This window comes from Suricata suricatta, chromosome 13 (genome assembly GCF_006229205.1).
Source record: "Suricata suricatta isolate VVHF042 chromosome 13, meerkat_22Aug2017_6uvM2_HiC, whole genome shotgun sequence".
NCBI lineage: Eukaryota > Metazoa > Chordata > Mammalia > Carnivora > Herpestidae > Suricata > Suricata suricatta.
The window spans coordinates 67,600,104-67,620,257 of NC_043712.1; the positions used below are offsets into that span (position 1 = coordinate 67,600,104).

Sequence of the window (20,154 nt, forward strand, 5' to 3'; positions counted from 1 at the left end):
TTTTTCTGCATCTATCAACAGGATCATATGGTTTTTATCCTTTCTTTTGTTAATGTGATGGATCACATTGATGGATTTGCGGATATTGAACCAGCCCTGTAACCCAGGAATGAATCCCACTTGATCATGATGGATAATTCTTTTTATATGCTGTTGAATTCAATTTCCTAGTATCTTGTTGAGTATTTTTGCATCTGTACTCATTAAGGATATTGGTCTGTAGTTCTCTTTTTTTGGCTGGGTCTCTGTCTGGTTTGGGCATCAAGGTGATGCTGGCTTCGTAGAATGAGTTTGGAAGCTTTCCTTCTATTTCTATTTTTTGGAATAGTTTGAGAAGAATGGGTATGAGCTCTGCTTTAAACGTCTGGTAGAATTCCCCTGGGAAGCCATCTGGCCCTGGGTTCTTATTCATTGGGAGATTTTTGATAACATACTCGATTTCTTCACTGGTTATTGGTCTATTCATGCTTTCTATCTCTTCTCATTTGAATTTTGGCAGTGCATGCGCATTTAGGAATTTGTCCATTTCTTCTGTGTCGTCCGGTTTGTTGGCATATAGTTTCTCATAGTAATCTCTGATGATTGCTTGTATTTCTAAGGGATTGGTTGTAATAGATCCTTCTTCATTTATGATTTTGTCTATCTGGGTGCTCTCTTTTTTTCCTGAGGAGCCTGCCTAGAGGTTTATCAATTTTATTTTTTCAAAGAACCAACTCTTGGTTTCATTGATCTGCTTGACTGTTCTTTTGGATTCTATATTGTTTATTTCTGCCCTGATCATTATTATTTCTTTTCTTCTGCTGGGTTTGGGGTGCTCTTGCAGCTTCCTTTCTAGTTCCAGTAGGTGCTCTTTCTAGTTTGTTGCGATTGGCCTGGATTGCAATATACTTTCCTCTTAGAACTGCCTTTGCTGCGTCCCAGAGACTTTGGATTGTTGTATTTTCATTTTCGTTGGTTTCCATATATTTTTTAATTTCTTCTCTAATTGCCTGATTAACCCAATCATTCTTTAGTAGGGTGGTTTTTAACCTCCACATTTTTGGAGGTTTTCCAGACTTTTTCCTGTGGTTAATTTCAAGTTTCATAGCATTGTGATCTGAAAGTGTGCATGGTATGATCTCTATTCGTTTATACTTATGGAGGGCTGCTTTATGCCCCAGTATGTGATCTATCTTGGAGAATGTGCCATGTGCACTTGAAAAGAAGGTGAATTTCCTATCTTCAGGATGCAGAGTTCTAAATATATCTATCAGTTCCATCTGTTCCAAAGTGTCGTTCAGGTCCATTGTTTCTTTAGTGATTTTCTGTCTGGTTGATCTATCAATTGCTGTCAGGTTCAAATTTCCAGTCCATGCACTTTTATGCTACCACAGAATGGATGTATTTGCTTTGGTGGCTGGCTTCTTAGGAGAAGGAATCAGTTTATCTTGGCTCAGGCAGGGATTTCGGTTGCCCCTGCCTGAGGTGAAATGAACAGCAGGAGGTGAAGTGCGTGACTTCACAGACCCAACTGCGGAGTCCCCATCCCCAGCCGGGATTGTGATCGCAATGGGGGAGAAATGAGTCTCTCTTGGATTCACACAGCTGTTGCCCAAGGCTCTGTGCACTGCTGGAAATGAGCTGGAAGCTCCTATAGCCTGAGCGCACACCCAGGCCTCCACCGCCGCCAACTCCCTGCCGGGATCACGTAGGTGTGGGCCCTATTTTTTCCCTGTTGGCACCCGGGATTCGGGATTCGGGATTCCCGTGGCCAATGCTGGGGGTGAGATGTGCCGTGGAGATGAAGTGCGTGGTCCCACTCCCAAAACCGAGGTCAAAGTGAGCGCCCCTGACATTGCTGCTGCCGAGGCCATGGCCACTGACTCCCCGCCGAGATGGCGCAGGGCTGTAAGCTGCTCTTTCCCTTGCGCCACCTGGGTTCAGGATTCCAGCTACCCAGCAGTTATATATGGAGTGAGCCTCTCTCTCCAAGCATGGCCAATGTTCCTTACCTCTTCCCCAGAGACAGTACCACAAGTGTGTTCAGTCACTCTGTCCCTTCCCTTTGTCTCTTGGGCTCCGCGCGCTTGCCCTGTGTTGGGCTGGGGCTCCCACCTCCCCTGCCTGTCTCGGGCTGGCCCGTTTTCCAATCTCCTCAGTTCACACTCACTCACTCAGGTATCCTTGAGGTTCTCTTCCTTCTGGAGTCCATATTTTCTCCTTCCACTCTTGCAGATGAGAGTAATGTCCTTCTCAGTTCAATAGATGGGGGAGACAAAGTTTACAGAGCTCCCTTCCTCTCCGCCATCTTGGCTCCTCCCCCATCATGATGTTTTTAACAACCGTATCTACTATAGTGAAACTTGGAAGCAGTCCAAGTGCCAATGACTGGTGAATGGACAAAGATGTGGTGTGTGTGTACACAATGGAATAATACTCCACATAAAAGAGAATGAAATCTTGCCATTGGCGAAGACATAGATGGAGCCAGAAGGTATTATGCTCAGTGATATAAAGTCATAGAAAGACAAATACCAAATGATTTCACCCATATGTGGAATTTAAGAAAAAAACAAATGAGCAAAGAGGTAAAAAAGAGAGAGGGAGGCAAACCAAGCAACAGACTCTTAACTGTAGAGAACAGACTGATGGCTACCAGAGGGGCTGGGATGGTGGGATGGGGGAAATAGGTGATGGGGATTTTTTTTTTTTACTTATTTTATTTTTGAGAGACAGAGACAGCGTGAGCAGGAGAGGGTCAGAGAGAGAGGGAGATATGGAATCCAAAGAGAGGCTTCAGGCTCTGAGCTAGCTGTCAGCACAGAGCCCGACGTGGGGCTTGAACCCACAAACAGTGAGATCAAGACCTGAGCTGAAGTCGAAGGCTTAACCGACTGAGCTACCCAGGCACCCCAAGGACAGCACTTTTGTGATGAGCAGTGGGTGATGTATAGAAGTGCTGGGTCACTATATTGCACACCTGCAACTAACATTACACTGTATGTTAAGTAGAATCCAAAGCAAATCCAAAATCCAGACAAATTTACATAAAAGTAAAACATATAGTGCATTTTTAATGAAAGTAACTATAATGATGATGGTGGTGGCTTAGTACTTTTGTAATAATGACAAAAGACCAGAGTATACAAATAGTTGCCAGAAGGCGTTAATAAAAGCATCTGGCATACCTGGAGAAGAAATCAACAAAGTATGATGATGAAGAGCCTGGGCTCTGAGACAAATGGCCTCTCAGCCCACCTTTGCTGCTCTTGGGTGTGACCTTAAGCAGCTAGTTTCCTCTTTCTGTCTTGATTTCCCCATTTTTAAAGTGACACGATGTACAAAACGTATCTTAGAATTGAGAGATTTAAGCGGGTTAGTACTTGTATAAGCAGGTTAGTACTCTTCCTTTAGAAGAGTACTGGACACACAGTATCTGCTTTAGGAGTTGGGATGGATAGTCCCGTACCTCAGGGCATCGTAGATTCATGGAAATCCTGTCACTTATCTAGGACATTCTGTTCCCCCAAAGCAATAGCATCTTTGAAACAAAAATAACAAATTAGGATTTGGGAATTTCAGAAGAAGATAGAATAAGGATCAGAATTTGCTTTTTTTAAAAAGTAAACTTCTGTTTTCCTTCTATCTTTATCTATAAACCAAACACTCTGTGGCCTGTAAAGTGTCTAGGCGTCCAAAATAGCTTTCCTTCTGCTCCAAGTTAAATTGTTAGGAATGTGTCCACATCAACATGGTCTAAAAGCACGGTACTCTTGCAATGTTGTTATGGAACAGGTAAAGAATAAGAGAAACAATCCTAGGTGATGAATTCCTGTGGAATATTAATGTAGAAGATAGAGAACATATAATGCATCAAAATTCCTTCCAGGAAGAAAACTATATTCATAAAGAAGAAATGCTTGGATAAGTTGTTGTGAGGTGGGGAGTACGGTCTAAAATGTAAGGTCAAGTTACAAATCCAAGTGTAAACTGCCTTCTAAGGAAGAGGCTGTCCTGCTGCTGGAGTTTCTGTTCACCCAAAGTTTGGGGTAGAAACTGGGTCAGATCCCAACTACCCTGCATAGTAAAGGAGAAGGTAATGGAGTTGGAGGTGAGGTAGAGAAACCCAGGGGAGGTAGAAAGAGAAGTCAGAGAGTTTGATGCAGTACTCTCTATGAAACAGGAAGAAAAGTAAGAAGTACGAAAAGCAAAATACATTAAAAAAATAAAAGGCAAGAAAGGAAGCAAAAACTAAATTCTAAGTAACAGAATGGCCAAAAAGAAAATCTGCAGAAAAGAAATGTTACTATAAATTTACAATTTTTTCTCTCTGGGTCACAGGGTCTTAGCTCCTGCTAGTCTGTGCTATAGAATCCTTATTAAAAGTCAGTGTCCACATGTGCCAACGTGCCTCCTTTCAGAGGGATGAAAAGAGCAGTTGAATTCTTTAAAAAATTTTTTTTAATGTTTTAGCTATTTTTGATAGAGAGAGAGAGACAAAGCATGAGAGGGGGAGGGACAGAGAGAGAAGGAGACACAGAACCAGAAGCAGGCTCCAGGCTCCGAGCTAGCTGTAAGCACAGAGCCCGACGTGGAGTCGAACCCAGGAACATGAGATCTGACCTGAGCCGAAGTCGGAGGCTTAACCGACTGAGCCACCCAGGTGCCCCAAGAGCAGCTGAATTCTTTATTCATGTGGGCAAGGGTGTGTGTTGGGGATAGAAGGGCGCTCACAGAGAGGTCAGGGGACCAAGGACGAAGGGATTGGTGTAGCTGAATTAATTCCTACAACACTGATAACTGTTGCTGTGTGGTTTACTTTTTTACCTTTCCTTCTTTTTCTACATTCTGTTGTTTTAATTGAAAACTTTTTATAATTCCATATCCCATTTCTCTCCTCTTAGCATAGCAATTGTACTTCTTTAAAAAACATTTTAGTAGTTTCCATCAAGTTTGTAGTATACATTTATAACTAGTCTTAGTCAAATTTCAAATAATATACATCAAGTACCTTATAATAGTATTTCCAGTTTCTCCCTCTTGTCCATTGTTGTTCTGGAGTGTTGGTTTTTTTTCCTTTCTTTTTTCTCTTTGCATTTTATCTTGGAAAGTTTCTATTGACCTATCTTTGAGTTCACTGACCCTTTCCCTGACTGTGTCTAGTCTATTCATGCCAAAGCCATTCTTTATTTGTTATAGAGTTTCTCATTTCTAGCATTTCTTTTTCTTTTTTAATAAAGTTTATTTATTTTTGAGAGACAGGGAGAGTGAGCAGGGGAAAGGCAGAGACAGAGGAAAAGAGAATGGAAAATAAGAAATAAAGAGAAGAAGAATAGAGAAGAAAGAATAGAGAATCCCAAACAGGCTCTGCACTATCAGTGCAGAGCCCAACATGGGGCTCAAACTCATGAACCATGAGATAATGACGGGAGTCAAAATCAGGAGTCAGATGCTTAAATGACTGAGCCACTCAGGCACCCCTCCAGTATTTCTTTTTAAATCTTCTTTCCAGTTTCCATCTTTCTGCTTACATTATCTCTCTGTTCTTATATGTTATATACTTTTTCTATTAGAGCCCTTAACCTATCATAGTTAAATTCCCTGTCCAATTATTCTAACATGTGTGTCATACTTTAGTCTGATTCTAATGCCTGCTTCAGACTATGTTTAAAAAAATGTTTATTATTTTTGAGAAAGAGAAAGAGCGAGCATCTGCACACAAGCATGGGAGGGGCAGAAAGAGTAGGGGGCAGAGAATCTGAAGCAGGCTCTGTGCTTTCAGCACAGAGCCCGACGTAGGGCTTGAACTCATAAAACTTGAGATCACGACCTGAGCCAAAGTTGGGTGTGTAACCAACTGAGCCACTCAGGTGCCCCCAGACTATGTTTTTTATTGTATCTTTATTATGCTTTAATTTTTTTTTGGTTGAAAGCCAGATATATCAGATAACAAGAACTGTTTTGCAAGTAGATCTTTAGTGTGAACTTTTATGCTAATCTACCTAAGGGTTGGGTTGTGTTTGATGTTTGCTGTAGCTATAGGTGCCAGAAGAGTCCACTTCCTCCAGATTCCTTGTTTCACCTTCACTGTTTATGGTGGGCTTCGTTAAGCACCTCTCTTCAAAGAAAGACCGCGTCTCTTTTACTGCAATAATTCACTATTATTATATGGGGTCCTGTTTGTGTGGTGGTAAGGTACAGAGGAGGAGAAGCACTCTACAATATTATGGTTAAATTTCAGTCTTTTATGGGTCTCTGACCCTGGACTGTGACCTTCCTTAGCTCTTTTCTTCCTTAGATGAGACAGAAAGGCTAGAGGGGGCTGAAGTAGGAGGAAGGCTTTTCTCCACCTGGTCAAGTATTTCTTTCCCGAGAGGGCGAGCCTTTGCTATAAAGAATGCTTCTGATGTAGTTCACAATGATTACGCTCTCCCTCCCCTCCCTAGAGACCTTTCTAGATGCCTCATCAGAAGGGCCTGATGGCATTCCCTGAGCAAAACCCACAGAAAGAACGAGAGCTTCCCTGAGACTCGCTCACTCTCATTTTGTCCACACTGAGCCTCTGGCGACTTGTCAGAGTCACAATTCCTACCAGTTTATGGCTCCAGTTGCTTTTTCCCCTGGCACACAGATCTCAGCTTTGACTCTAGATTCATCTCTGTCTCCATATTCCAGGGCGGCGGTTGGTCCCATGACCTCAGTTCCCTAACGGGGCCTCTTTCAAAAGTTCCACTTTCTGGTCTTGTTTTAATCTTGTAAAAGCCACACTGTGCACAATTTCTTGGACAGATGTGTATATATATTTCATCATGTGTATATATGTTTATAATCAGAAGTGAAATAAACTCAGCTCATAAAAAAAAGAGGAGGGGGAAGGGGAAGGCGAGGAGAAAGGTGGGGGGAAGGATGAGAAAGAAAAATGGAAAGAAATAGCAACATGTAAAAGTTCCAATTCTTCAATATCCCAGACAACAACTGGAATGGTCAGTCCTTCCAATTTTCGCCATTCTAATAGTGGGCAGTGGTATCTCACAGTGGTTTCATTTTTTCATTTTCTTAACGATTAATGATGTTGAGGATATTATGTGTTTGTTTCCTATGCACGCATGTTTTCTATTGAAGTGTGCATTCAAATTTTTCACCCAGTTTTTACTAAGTTGTTTATTTTTGTACTCTTGAGTTTTGAGAGTTCTTCATATAGTGTAGGTAGAATTATTTATTACGTACACTTTGCAAATACTTTCTGCCAGTGTGTGGCTTGTCTTTTTCTTCTCTTAACAGTACCTTCTGAAGAGTATATGTTTTAAATTTTGATAAAGTACATTTTATTGATGTTTCTTTCTTTTATGCCTCATACTTCTGGTATCATAGCACAGAGATCTACACCTACCTGAAGAACAGAAAGATTTGCTTCTATGTTCTCTTCTAGATATTTTACAATTTTGGGTTTTATGTTTTTTTGTCTACTTCTTTTCTCTCCTTGGGGACTCCATTTGCAAGTACAGTAGGGCCACTCCTGCTCTTTTCACTTATTTAGATTCTTTTTTTCTGTGTTCCCTTCTGGAGAGTTTCTATTGTTAGTTAGGTCTTCAAATTTTTGCTTCTTTGATGTATGATGTGCTATTAGCCCTATCAAGTGTCTATGTGTGTGTGTGTGTGTATTAATATAAAATATAGTTTTCATCTCTAGAAAAACGTTAATTTATCTTTCATGTCTCTACTTAAACTTTAAAAAAAGTGTTTGTTTATTTACTTTTGAGAAGGCAAGTGAGTGAGTGAGCTGGGGAGGGGCAGAGAGAGAGGAGGAGGCAGGGAATACCAAGCAGGCTCCGCTAAGGCATTGTCAGTGCAAAGCCCAACATGGGGCTGGAACCCAAGAACCATGAGATCATGACTGGAGCCAAAACCAAGAGTTGGACACTTAACCAACCCACCCAGGATCCCCTACTTAACTTTTTGAACATATAGGACACACATTTAATGTTCTTAGCTTTTAAATACAACATCTTTGCTAGTTCTGGTTTTATTTTCTTATTATGGGTCATATTTTCCTGATTCTTTGTATATATGGTAATTTTTTAAAAGGTAATATTTAATTGAATGCCAAACATTGTGAATTTTACTTTGTTGAGTGCTGGACACTTTTGTATTCCTATGAATATTATTTTGCTTGTTCAGAGATACATCTAGTATTCTTAGAAATAGTTGGACTTTTGGGTCTTGCTTTTAAGATTTGTTCAGAAAGAGGGGAGCAGAATTTACTGTAGGGCTAAGAATTCCCCATGTCTGAGGCAAGCATCTTCTATGTATTCTAATGGAAGTCCTATGAATTATGAAATTTTCAGCATTGTTGAGGGGAACAGGCACTATTCCCTACTGTCTGTAAGTGCCAGACTCTATTTCTTCTAATCATTTTTGCTAATTCTTTCTTACTTATCAAGTATTGGTTTCCTCACATACATGTGTTGATTATTTGCTGAATACTTGAGAAGGATCTTCTAGAGATCTCCAGATTTCTCTTTCTGCACAACTCTGTTGTTTCTGGTATTCTGTTTGCTATAATAAATAAAAGAAGCTGAAACACACAAATTACTCAAATATCATGTCAAGGCAGGAAGTGATATTTGGAATCAGATCATCCTCAATGCATGCCAGACCCAGACCCAGCACCAGGACAGCCAGCAAGGAGAGCAATAGTTTTCATTTTTATGATCATCTAAGTAATTAATGGTGACAAGTGGGAGTAGAGAGCAATCAGCTGTCAAATAGCAAAGAAAAGTCTACAGTGTCAGCTTCTGATAGTAGGCAGAAGATAATCTTCCTTCAAAAGATACATGCTCAGGAAAAACTAGGATATTCCTTTTGCTATAAGCTGAATTGCAAATAAAGAGGAACTGTAGTCAAGCAAAGAGGCAGAGATCAAAGGAATCACAGTCATGCTTATATGGAAAGGAATGTCTAAGAAGAGTACAGACTGCATGCCTTCCTCTGCTCTTTGGAGATAATGACACTATTTATGGAATTCTCCCCAGAATAACACAGACTCTTGCCTTCAAGCTAGAATTAGGTTGTCTGCAAAAATATTTAAGCCAAGGTTAGAGATCCCCTTTTGTGGGAGGAGCAGTGGCAGCCCATGAGGAATCCGGCAAAGGGAGCAGTTTGCACCCAATTTAAGTTTGATCTGGATATGACAGGCCAAACTTTTGGAAACTTAATCCTCTTGTTGGACCTGTGGGCTGGAGCCCAGAGATCTAATAGCCATGCTGTTTAGAGAAGCCAAAAATGAATGTGGTTGAAAAGAAGACTGACATATAATGTTTTGGGGCCAAAGCAGTGGACTATGCCAAAGGGCCTCCAGGATGGCCAATAACTGGTCATGGAGAGCACTACATGCAAGGCTGTGTATCAGAAGAATTGGCTATTTGGAGCCAATTAGGAGGCATATAGTAGAAGGGAGAGAAATCAGGGGAAGTAGGCTATCCCCAAATGAGAGCCCAGTGCTGCCATGGGGAAGGGAAGGGGTGGGCAGATGAGAGAGGCAGAAAGCCTAGGATAAAGGCAGATGGGTATATTTTTATGGTGAGAAACCATAAAGTATAACACTCTGAAAGAATCTCTGGCTCAGGGTTCCAATTCTGAAAAAAATAAAAATCTCAAGTTAATATTGGATATTCCCGTGTTGTAGGGTTAGTTTTGAGTAAAAATCTGGGTAATTTCTATTTTGTTCTTTGTAACTTTCTTTTTCAAGCTTACTGTCATGGGGTGGGATTCTTTTCCTAATTAACGATTTTAATTGGAAAGAAAGCAGAATGTCTTTTGTAATAAAAGACTCAAAAGAAGTGAAATTTTAGAGAACAAGTGATAGAAATGCCTGGACTTTTCTTTTTATAAAGACAGAAAATAGGGAAGCAAAGAACCGTCCGCTTTGGGAAGATTTAGCACAGCCCAAAGAAATTACCCCAAGGAAGAGAAAGGAAATTTCAGGGCTAGGTAGTAACTCCTAAAAGTGTATACAGGGAGAAGTACTTAACAGTGGCAATGGCTACACTTCCTATGATTTTCCAGGTAACTTTTCCAATTCATGGGAACCAACTCACACAACCAAGATACAGAAGCTAAGTTTGACTATATAGTTTTCAATCTACCCAAATTCCCTCCTACTCTCTATATAGTTCCTTATACCCAAGGCTACTTACTTCCTCTTGTCAAGAATATCTTTTACCAGACTCCTTGTTGAAGGCAGAGAGACCTTTTATATAGTGTCTCTCCTAGGATCCTCTGTTGACTGTATGTCTGGGACCAGCATTATTCGCCTTCCAGGAACAATCCTGGTCACACTCTCAGTAGCATGGTGGTCACTGGAAGAGAGGCCCCTGGAATGCCCTGGCCCTATGTTGTTGCCCTAGCTTGGGCCTTCCACCCCTCCTTCAGATGGCTCTGTTACCCTGTCTCTCCCTGTTCTCTGCTCCTCAGTTTTAGGGCCAGAAGCAAGTTAAGGTCTGTAGCTGTAGCCTGGGGGATGGATCTAAAAACCGGATGGCCCTCTGAAACTCCTGCCCCACACATACACTCCACCCACACACCTGCCCCTCAGTCTGTAACTGAAAGGCCTATTCAGCTATTGCAGCTTCAAGCACACCACCCATCTCCTTCCTATACCTGCCCTGACTCCATCTTGCTCTTTTCTGCATGTCCATCTACCAGATCCAATCCAGAAGATTCTGGGTCTCTATTGTTTCTCAGAAATTTGAGAGATTTTCTCCCCTATATGTACCAAGATGCTTCATTAGTATCTATGGCCTAAATAGAATCAAAGTGGAAAAAAGAAGAAAAGGGAAAGGGAAAAAACTCTTCATTTCTGTGGGTTCCAAAAGTAGCACTTTGAGGAAAACCCCCAAATGCAGATCTCTTTTGGAAAGTGGTAGGAAGACTAAAGCTATGAAGCTCTGGTTGTTCCGTCTCCCTGTGAACCAAGGATGAGGTAATGTAGGCAGGAATGACCAGTGGTGGGTTGTTTCCAGGCTGATGGGGCCTTGGGGCTACCAAAGAAAATCAAGGTGTTAACACACTTCAAGAAGAGACCTCAGCGATAGGTTCTTGTTTCCTTTGCCTTCTCCTGAACCCTTACTCAGGCCCTCAGATTTCTGCCTGTTTCTCATGCTCTCCTTAGACTCTGTTCTAAACCACAGGATAGCCACCATTAAATTATCTGACAAACGTTTATTAGACTTACTATGTTCCAGGCATTCTACCAGGCCTTGGGCACATAGAGTAGACTAGTGCACAGTCTCTCCCCTCAAAAGCCCACTGTCTGGTCAAAAACACAAATAAGGAAAGTAGTAAGGACACTACCCTGTAGTGTTATGAAAGAAAAAGGCATCAGGTAGTTCATATTTCTCCTGACCCCATACCACTGGGGCAATATGCCCACATCCCACATATACAGGGGTAAAACCATTAGAGAAGCAATCATCAAAAACTTATATCCTGTTCCCCATCTGTACCATTTCAATCCTGCTTACTGACTGTTTCATACTCACTTCCAATCTGGCTCCAGTCCTCTTACTTCTGTGAGTGGGTGTGGGTTTGTGTTTGTTTGGGCTCCAGATACCCCCTCAAGTACTTCAGCCCTGGCTCTACCTTTGGTCTGATTGCTTCAGGTTACCTCCTTTGGATGAGTCACCTGAGCAGCTACTTGAGAATCCGTTCACTGCTTTCCATCCACAACTCCACACCCCATCTGAGCTGGCCTTCACCCTAAGAGGGCAAATGTGCACAGACTGGAGCTAAAGGAGACCTTGGTTCCACTTCCATCGAGACAGGTGAGCTTCTTGCCCTCAAAGTGAAAATTCAAATTATTATTTCCTGAAAATGCAACGTTGGGCCCACCTGTCAAGTTTTCTAATTATCAGCATTCACTAACAGCTTCGGGAAAATACTGTACCTCTCATGTCTTCCCTATTTGATAGTCCAGCCTTCTAGTTGTTCAGACTCTGCTCAGAGCCTACCTCTCATAGACCATTTTCAATTCATCAGCAAAAGCTGCTATTCTCAAATATGTCTAGAGTCCAATCACTACTAACCATCTGTGCTGCTGCCACACTACCCCAAACCACTACATAATCTGAGTTATTGCAATAACCTAACTGGTCTCCTCACTTCCACTTTTGCCCACTTGCTGTCCATTCTTCAAAGAAAAACTAAAACAAAAACTTCCAAATGGTTGGATGAAAATGGTGGCACAATGACCTCTTAAAACCTCTCCTTCATAAAACTAACAAAAAAAATTTGGCAAAAATGGTCCATATCAACTCTATCAGAACTCTGGAAAGTAACTAAAGACTTGCAGCAATTTGGGGAGCATTTATTCAACAGAAACAGTTGAATCTAGGTGAGAATAAGAAGTTATAGGCATTTAAGCTTCCCCCCTCCCATCCTTCTTTGTCCATCTCTTTAAATACCTTTAAATTATGATGAAAACCAGCAGCCTAGAAACCACGGCTAGAGCTTCTTCCAAGCCTTATTCTCAAGGAACAGTCATTATGTGACCTATCTAATGGGTTCTCTGGAAGACTCCACTTGAAATGCTGTTTTGATTTGAACTGAGTCTAAGTTTTTCCTGAGTGAGAACAGCCTCTTCTCCAGGGACACTTGTCTACCACATTTAGACTCAACTGTTTAACTTCAAGTTTGTCCAAAACAGTGGATAACTGCTGTGGCAAGAAACAGACTTATTAAAATGCTTAAAAGGAAAATCTGGGGAATGAGATGTCCCAAGGGCCTTCAAAAAGCTCTGACAAATTGCTAGTGACCTAGAAAGCCACAAGCATACACACAGGGCTGTGCCCATGTCTCAGAAAGACCTGAGAAGGCCGTAACCTCTCGCGAGACTCTTGGAAAGCCAGAAGTCAACATTCATACAGAGTTTAACTGCCGAGCTGCACATTCACTACATGCCCAATACACACATATACAGATGTGCACACACACCCCACCCATTGGCAAAAACTGGGAAACTTTTGTTTTTCAAAAGTTAACATAAATCTCTGCCCAATCATCAGCTGAGCACTAACTAAGCAAGGAAAGACTTTAGTAGTTACACATGATAAAGAATACAAACTTAACATAATTAGGTCAACAAAAATAAACCCCAACTGAGGAGAAACTGAATTCTAGTGATTCCACATTATTTGAAATGTACAGTTTTCAACAAAATATTATAAGCACAAAGAAAGAAATAACAGCCCAGAAACAAGGGGGGAAAAGGAATAAATAAAAGCTGACCCCAATGGTAGCCATACTTTAGACGTGCTAGATAAAGATTTTAAATCAATGATTTTAAGTGTGTCAATCAGGTCTAAAAAAATAGTATAGGAATGTTGTCTCATCAAACAAATAATACAGTAAAGCTAGAAATTATAAAAAATAAATAGAAAATTTGGATTCAAAAAGTACAATAACAGAAATGACAAATTCCTTAGAAGGGCTCAACAGCAGATCAAAATTAGCAGCAAGAAATAGAAAACTTGAAGATAGGTTGATTGAGATTATCCAGTCTGAGGAAGAGAAATAAGAATGAAGAATCATGAACACAGTGGAAGAGATCTGTAAGACACGATCAAGTGTATCAACATAAACATGATGGGAGTCCCAGAAGGAAAGGAGAAAAAAGGCAGAAAGGATGCTTGAAGAAATGACCGAAAACATCCTCAATTGGATGAAAAACATCAATCATCCAAAAAGTTCCACCAAATCCAAGTAGGATAAACTCAGATCCATGTTTAGATATATCATAATCAAAAATATGAAAGATAAAGACAGAGAATCTTAAAGGCAACAAGAGGAAGTGACTCATCATGTTCAGGGATACTTAAGATAATAGCTGATTTCTCATTAGAAAACATGGAAGCTAGAATGCAGTGGAATGACATATTCAAAGTACTGAAAGAAAAAGTCTATCAACCAAGAATTCTATACTCACCAAAACTACCATAAAAAATGAAGAAATTAAGTCATTCCCAAACAGAATTTGCTACCAAAACAGCCCTGAAATATTAAAAGGGAGTCCCTAATACTGAAATGAAAATACACTAGGTGGCTACTCCAATGTACCTAAGGAAACTAATAATCATAAATAGGTAAATATTAAATATAAGTAAGCTATTTATTCATAGCTTTCTATTAATATGAACCAGACTGTTATAAATTGAGATGTTAACTGTAACACCCTCAGCAACTGCTAAGAAAATAACTGAAAAGATATATAGGAAAAGAAATTAGAAGGAAACTAAAATGGTATACTAGAAACTATTTAGCACAAAATATGGCAATAAAGGAGGAAGAGAACAACAAAAGTTATAAAAGACAGAAAAGAAACAGGAAAGTAGCAGACAAGAGTGTTATTAGGGATTATATTAAGTATAAGAGGACTAAGGCACTTCACTTAAAAGGCAGATGGGGGCAGGATCAAGATGGCAGAGTAGGAAGATCCTGGGCTCACCTCCTCCCACACATACACCAAGTCTACAACTACATATACAAGAACTATCTCTGAGAGTGAACTCAAGGGTAGCAGAAAAGATCACACACAACTAAGAATATTAAGAGAGAGCCACATCCAGACAGGCAGGAGGGGAGGAAATGTGGTATAGTCAGCGACACACACAAGGCAGGGATATTACCACTGTAGAGACCCTCCCTGATGAATAAGGGTACTGAGCCCCATGTTGGGCTTCACAACCTGACGGTCCTGCATAGGCAGGATGAGCCCTGTAATATCTGGCTTTGAAAACCAAAGGGGACTTGGCACAGGGAGTTAGAAAGCAGTGGGAAACTCCATTCTTTTCTTTTCCATAATATTTTATTGTCAAATTGTTTTCCATACAACACCCAGTGCTCTTCCCCTTAAGTGCCCTCCACCATCACCACCACCTCTTTTCCCCCCTCCCCCTTCCCCCTCAACCCTCAGTTCATTCTCAGCATTCAATAGTCTCTCAAGTTTTGCATCCCTCTCTCTCCCCAACTCTCTTTCCCTCCTCCGCTCCCCCTGGTTCTCCATTAGGTCTCTCTTGTTTTCCTGCTAGACCTATGAGTGCAAACATATGGGGAAACTCCATTCTTAAAATGTGTATGTATCATCTCGTTTGCTCTGAGTCCCAGTTTGACAAGCCCTGAGGTTACAGGTGAAGGAAATCCACTGACTAATTTTAGGGCACATGCTATAGCAGTAGGGATCTATTGGAATGGTCTCCTGGGGTGAAGGCACTACTGGGCACCAATTTTTCCCCTTTTTTCCCCTTCTCTTCCCATTCCTGGCCCACTTGGTGAGGCCAGCACTGATGAGCAACATTTCTGAGACTCTCCATTTACTATGCTACTACCTCTCTCCCTGCCCCAGCATTCCCCTTACAGACTCACCTCACCCAACCAGTCTACCCAACTGGAGCCCCTCACAAGTGGCTTCCAGCAATGCCACACCTGGCAGATGCCCTCTGTGTGTACCCTCAACCAACACCAGAGACCCTCCCAAGTGGCTTCCTGATTGGCCACTCTTGGAAAGTGCCCATGGCTAGGGTAAAAGTCTCTTCTAATTGCCCCCACCAAGGGGGCCATCCTGGCACACTCGATCACCTACAGCAGTTATAGCTAGACCTTGCAGGAAGCTGCACCTAAGGCTTGCCCTACCCCACCAGCATGCCAAAACTGTCACAACCAGGCCTCACAGCTAGACAAACAGGCGACAAGCACTGGCATGCCCTTGGCAGTTGTGGCCAAACCTGGCACACAGTCACACAAGGAGGCAGTCCTGCACACTAGCAACTCCACACCAATGGTGACCCCGCCCACGCAGCTCCCACAGGCATCGTCCCTGCAGCACCTGGCTCTAGTGACAAGGGGGAGGGGGACCAGGTCCCATAGGACCCATAAAACCACTCCTTCAAGTCAGGGAGACCTAACTAATCTACTCAGTACCTAGGAAAAGAGACTTATGAAAAATGAGGAGACAAAAGAATATGTTCCATTCTAGAGAACAAAACAAACCTCAAGGGAAAAAATGAAATGAAACAGAGATAAGTAAACTACCAATAATGAGTTCAAGGTAATGGTCATAAAAATGCTCACTAAACTCGGTAGAAAAATGGAGGAAACAATGAACTTCAACAAAGAGACAGAAAATATAAAAGAATCATTAAAGCTGAAGAATACAGTAACTGAAATGAAGAATACACTAGAGGGAATAAATAGCTTGGTGATGCAGAGAACAGATCAGCAGTCTGGAAGACAGGATAGTGGAAATCAGTGAATCAGAACAGCAAAAAGAAGAAAGAATTAACAAGAGAGGATAGTTTAAAGACCTCTGGGACAACATTGAGAGTGTACTGACATTCACATTTTAGGGTTCTAGAAGGAAAAGAAAGGAACACAAAACATGTTTGAAGGAATAATGGCTGAACTCTTCCCTAAACTGGCAAAGGAAACAGACATCCAAGTCCAGAAATCACACAAGGGGTCCCAAATAAGATGAACCAAGAGACCCATACCAAGACACATTATAAGCAAAATGCCAACAGAGAAAAGAGCAATATACAAGGAAACACGCACAGGACCACCAGCTGATTTTTCAGCAGAGTTTTTACAGGCCACAAGGGAATGGCGCGGTATGTTCAAAGCACAAAAAGGAAATAACTTACAACCAATGATGTTCTACTGGCAAGGTTATCACTCAGAACTCAAGGAGAGAGGAGGAGTTTCCCAGACAAGCAAAAGCTAAAAAAGTTGATCGACACTAGACCAGCCTTACAAGAAATGTTAAAAGAACTTGTTAAAGACTGTTAGGAGAAATAAGAAAATTAGAAAAAAACCTGGAAAAGAGAAACACAAAGTAAAGGTAGCAGATAAACTACCTATACTTATACCTTATACACTTATACCCTTTTACTTTAGGTAGTATAGAAGACAAAAGTAGTAAAATATTATAGATTTACAATGATTAGTCAAGGGATACATGAAATAATAAATTATAAAATATGATGTCAAAAACTTAAAAAGGGGAAGCCGGGACTAAAAATGAATTGCTTTTAGAACACACTTGAACTTGAGTAATTATCAACATAAAATAGATGGCTGTATACACAGGACATTGTATGTGAACTTCATGACACCACAAAACAAATACATGTAATAAATACACAAAAAATAACATTAAGGAAAGTCGTCAAATTACCAGGGAAATTTTATTTTAAATGTAATGGAATATATGCTCCACTCAAGAGATATTAGGTGTCTGAATGGATAAAAATCCCCAACAACCCAAGACTCATATGTATGCTGCCTACAAGAGACACAGTTCAGATCTAAACACATATACAATGAAAGCAAAGGGATGGAAAAGATATTCCATGCAAATGGAAACAAAAAGCAAGCTGAGGTGGTAATACTTACAGCAAACAAAACAGACATCAAAACAAAGGCTGTACTGCCAGGATGTTCCCTGTGCAGAGTGCCCCAGAACTCCCTGGGCTGCACCTGCCTTGGCCCCAGCCACCCCGTGAAGGTGCCCCCTCTGCAGAGCACCCCAAACCACTGCATTGGGCTCTGTCTGCCTTGGCTCTAGCTGCCCTACAAGAGCGTGTCCTGTGCAAACTGCCCTAGAACCCCCTGTTCAGCAGACCCACCAGGGGGCCCATGTGTGGAGCTGTGTGGGAGCTCCCTCTTCAGTCTCAGCCATCCTGCCAGGATGCCCTCTGCACAGAGAGCCCCAGGGCTGCCCAAGTTGCACACAATAAAACTTCAGCTATACTTCCGGAGTACAGAGAGCCAGTACCACTCCAGCCCATGCCCACTTTTGCTTCAGCTGTTTTGCCAGGTGCCCTCTGCACAGCAAGCCCTGTGATTGCCCCAGGTTGTGCTCATTTTGGCTCTGGCCAACCACCAAGATGGCTCCAGTATGGAGTGCCAAGGAAAAATCAGCCCACAACAGCCCTAACTTGAGCTAGTCAGTCAAAATCACTAGGCACACAGAGTCTACATTGGACCATTTCTTCAAGTTGAGAATTAGCAGTTCCATGTAATTCATAAAAGCACAGAAAAGCAAGCAAAAAGAGAAGACAGAGAAATATGCTCCAAACAAAGGCAAAAACCTCACAAAAAGAATGAAATAAAACAGATAAACAACCTGCCTGATGAACTTAAAGTTAACAGTCAGAGAGATGCTCACTGGAATGGTGGGAAGTGAGGATCAACTCAGTGATAACTTGAAAATAGAAAAAAAAAGAACCAAACTTGAAGAATAACTGAAATGAAAAATACACCAGAGGGAATCAATAGTAGGTTGGGGGATGCAGAAGAATGTATCAGTGATCTAGAAGATAGGGTAATGGAAAGCTCTAAAGCTGAACAGCAAAAAGAAAAAAGAGTTTTTAAAAAATGAGGATAGGTTTAGGAACTTCTTGGACAACATCAAGCAAGTAATCACATTGCAGGGTCCCAGAAGGAGAAGTGAGAAAGGGGCAGAAAATGTATTTGAAGAAATAATAATTGAAAACTTCTTTAACCTAGGGAAGGAAACAGGCATCCAGGTTCAGAAACCTATCAGTTATTACTTTAAACATAAATGATGTAAATGCTCTAATCAAAAGACATAGGGTAATAAAATGGATTGACAAAACAACAATAAGCCATCTATATGCTGCCTACAAGAACTCAATTCAGATGTAAAGATCCATATATACAGCCTGAAAGTGAAAGGATAGAAAAATTACTCCCTACTAATAAAAGTCGGGGGTGGGGGGAGGCTGAGGTAGTGGTACTTAAGTGACAAAAGAGACTTTAAATCAAAGATTATAACAAAAGAAAAGAAGGGCATTACATAATGGTAAAAGGATCAAACAAGAGGACATAACAAGAGTAAATATCTATGCACGGAACATCAGAGCACCTAAATTCACAAAACGAATATTAATACATAAAGATATAATAATAGTCAGGAACATTAATATCTCACATGGATAGATCCAGCCAGCCAATCAATAAGGAAAGAATAATGTGTAGTTCAATTACAGACCACATAGGCTTAGATACATACAGAACATCCTATCAAAACCCACAGATTACACATTCTTTTTAAGTGCATATGGAACATTCTCCAGGATTGATACCATGTTAGGCCACAAAATCCGTCTCAATATATTTTAAAAGACTGGAATCCCTAGTATGCATCTTTTCTGACCACAACAATATAAGACTAAAACTCAATAGCAAGAAACAACACAAACAAATGGAGGCTAAACAATATGCTACTGAGAAACAAGTAAGTCAACAACAAATAAATAAAGGACAAAAAATACCTTGAGACAAATGAAAACACACAGGCTCACAATCTTTAGGATGCAGCAGAAGAGGGAAATTCATAGTGATACAAGCCTACCCCAGGACACAATAAAAGTCTCAGATAATCTAACCAGACACCTAAAAGAACTATAAAATGAAAAAGATGAAAGTTAGTAGAAAGAAGGAAATAATAAAGAGTGATAATACATAACAAAGAAACAAAATTAGAAAATATCAATGAAATCAAGAGCTGGTTCTTTGAAAAGATAAGCCAATTTAACAAACATTTAGCCAAACTCATCAAGAAAAAAAGGGAAAGCACCCAGATAAATAAAATCAGAAATGGAAGAGAAGTAACAACAGATACTTCAGAAATACAAAGGTTTAGAGAGACTACTGCAAAAATGTAATAGGCCAATAAATTGGATGACCTAGAAGAAATAAATTCTTAGAAATGTACAATCTTCTAAAACTAAATCAGAAGAACTGGTATAAAATACTGATTAGTAATGAAATTGAACTGGTAATTAAAAGAAAAAAAACCTCCCCAAACCTGAAAGTCCAGGAGCAGATGGGTACACAAGTGAATTCTACCAAACATTTAAAAAGGGGAAACGAGGTGGTGGTGATGGTGGAGGGCACTTAAGGGGAAGAGCACTGGGTGTTGTATGGAAAACAATTTGACAATAAAATATTATGGAAAAAAAAATAAAAATATAAAAAATAAAAAGGAGTTAATACCTCTTCTCCTCAGACTATTCCAAAACAACAAAAGAGGAAAGAAAGCCTTCAAATATACCAAAGCTGATATAAAGACACTAAAAAAAGAAAAGAACAGGTAACCCA

At 40.7% G+C, this 20,154-nt stretch overlaps 1 long non-coding RNA gene across 3 annotated transcripts in view; it reads right to left on the reverse strand.

Moving 5' to 3' along the window:
• LOC115276662 overlaps positions 1 to 20,154 on the reverse strand; it is a 90,380-nt gene that overhangs the window by 55,466 nt on the left and 14,760 nt on the right. Inside the window, exon 1 of one of the 3 annotated variants that reach the window (XR_003902046.1) lies at positions 6,572 to 6,654. The exons of the other annotated variants lie outside the window; for them this stretch is intronic. This is a non-coding gene — a long non-coding RNA (uncharacterized LOC115276662). Of the gene's footprint in view, positions 1 to 6,571; positions 6,655 to 20,154 lie in introns of those variants that run through there. 3 annotated transcript variants of the gene reach the window in all.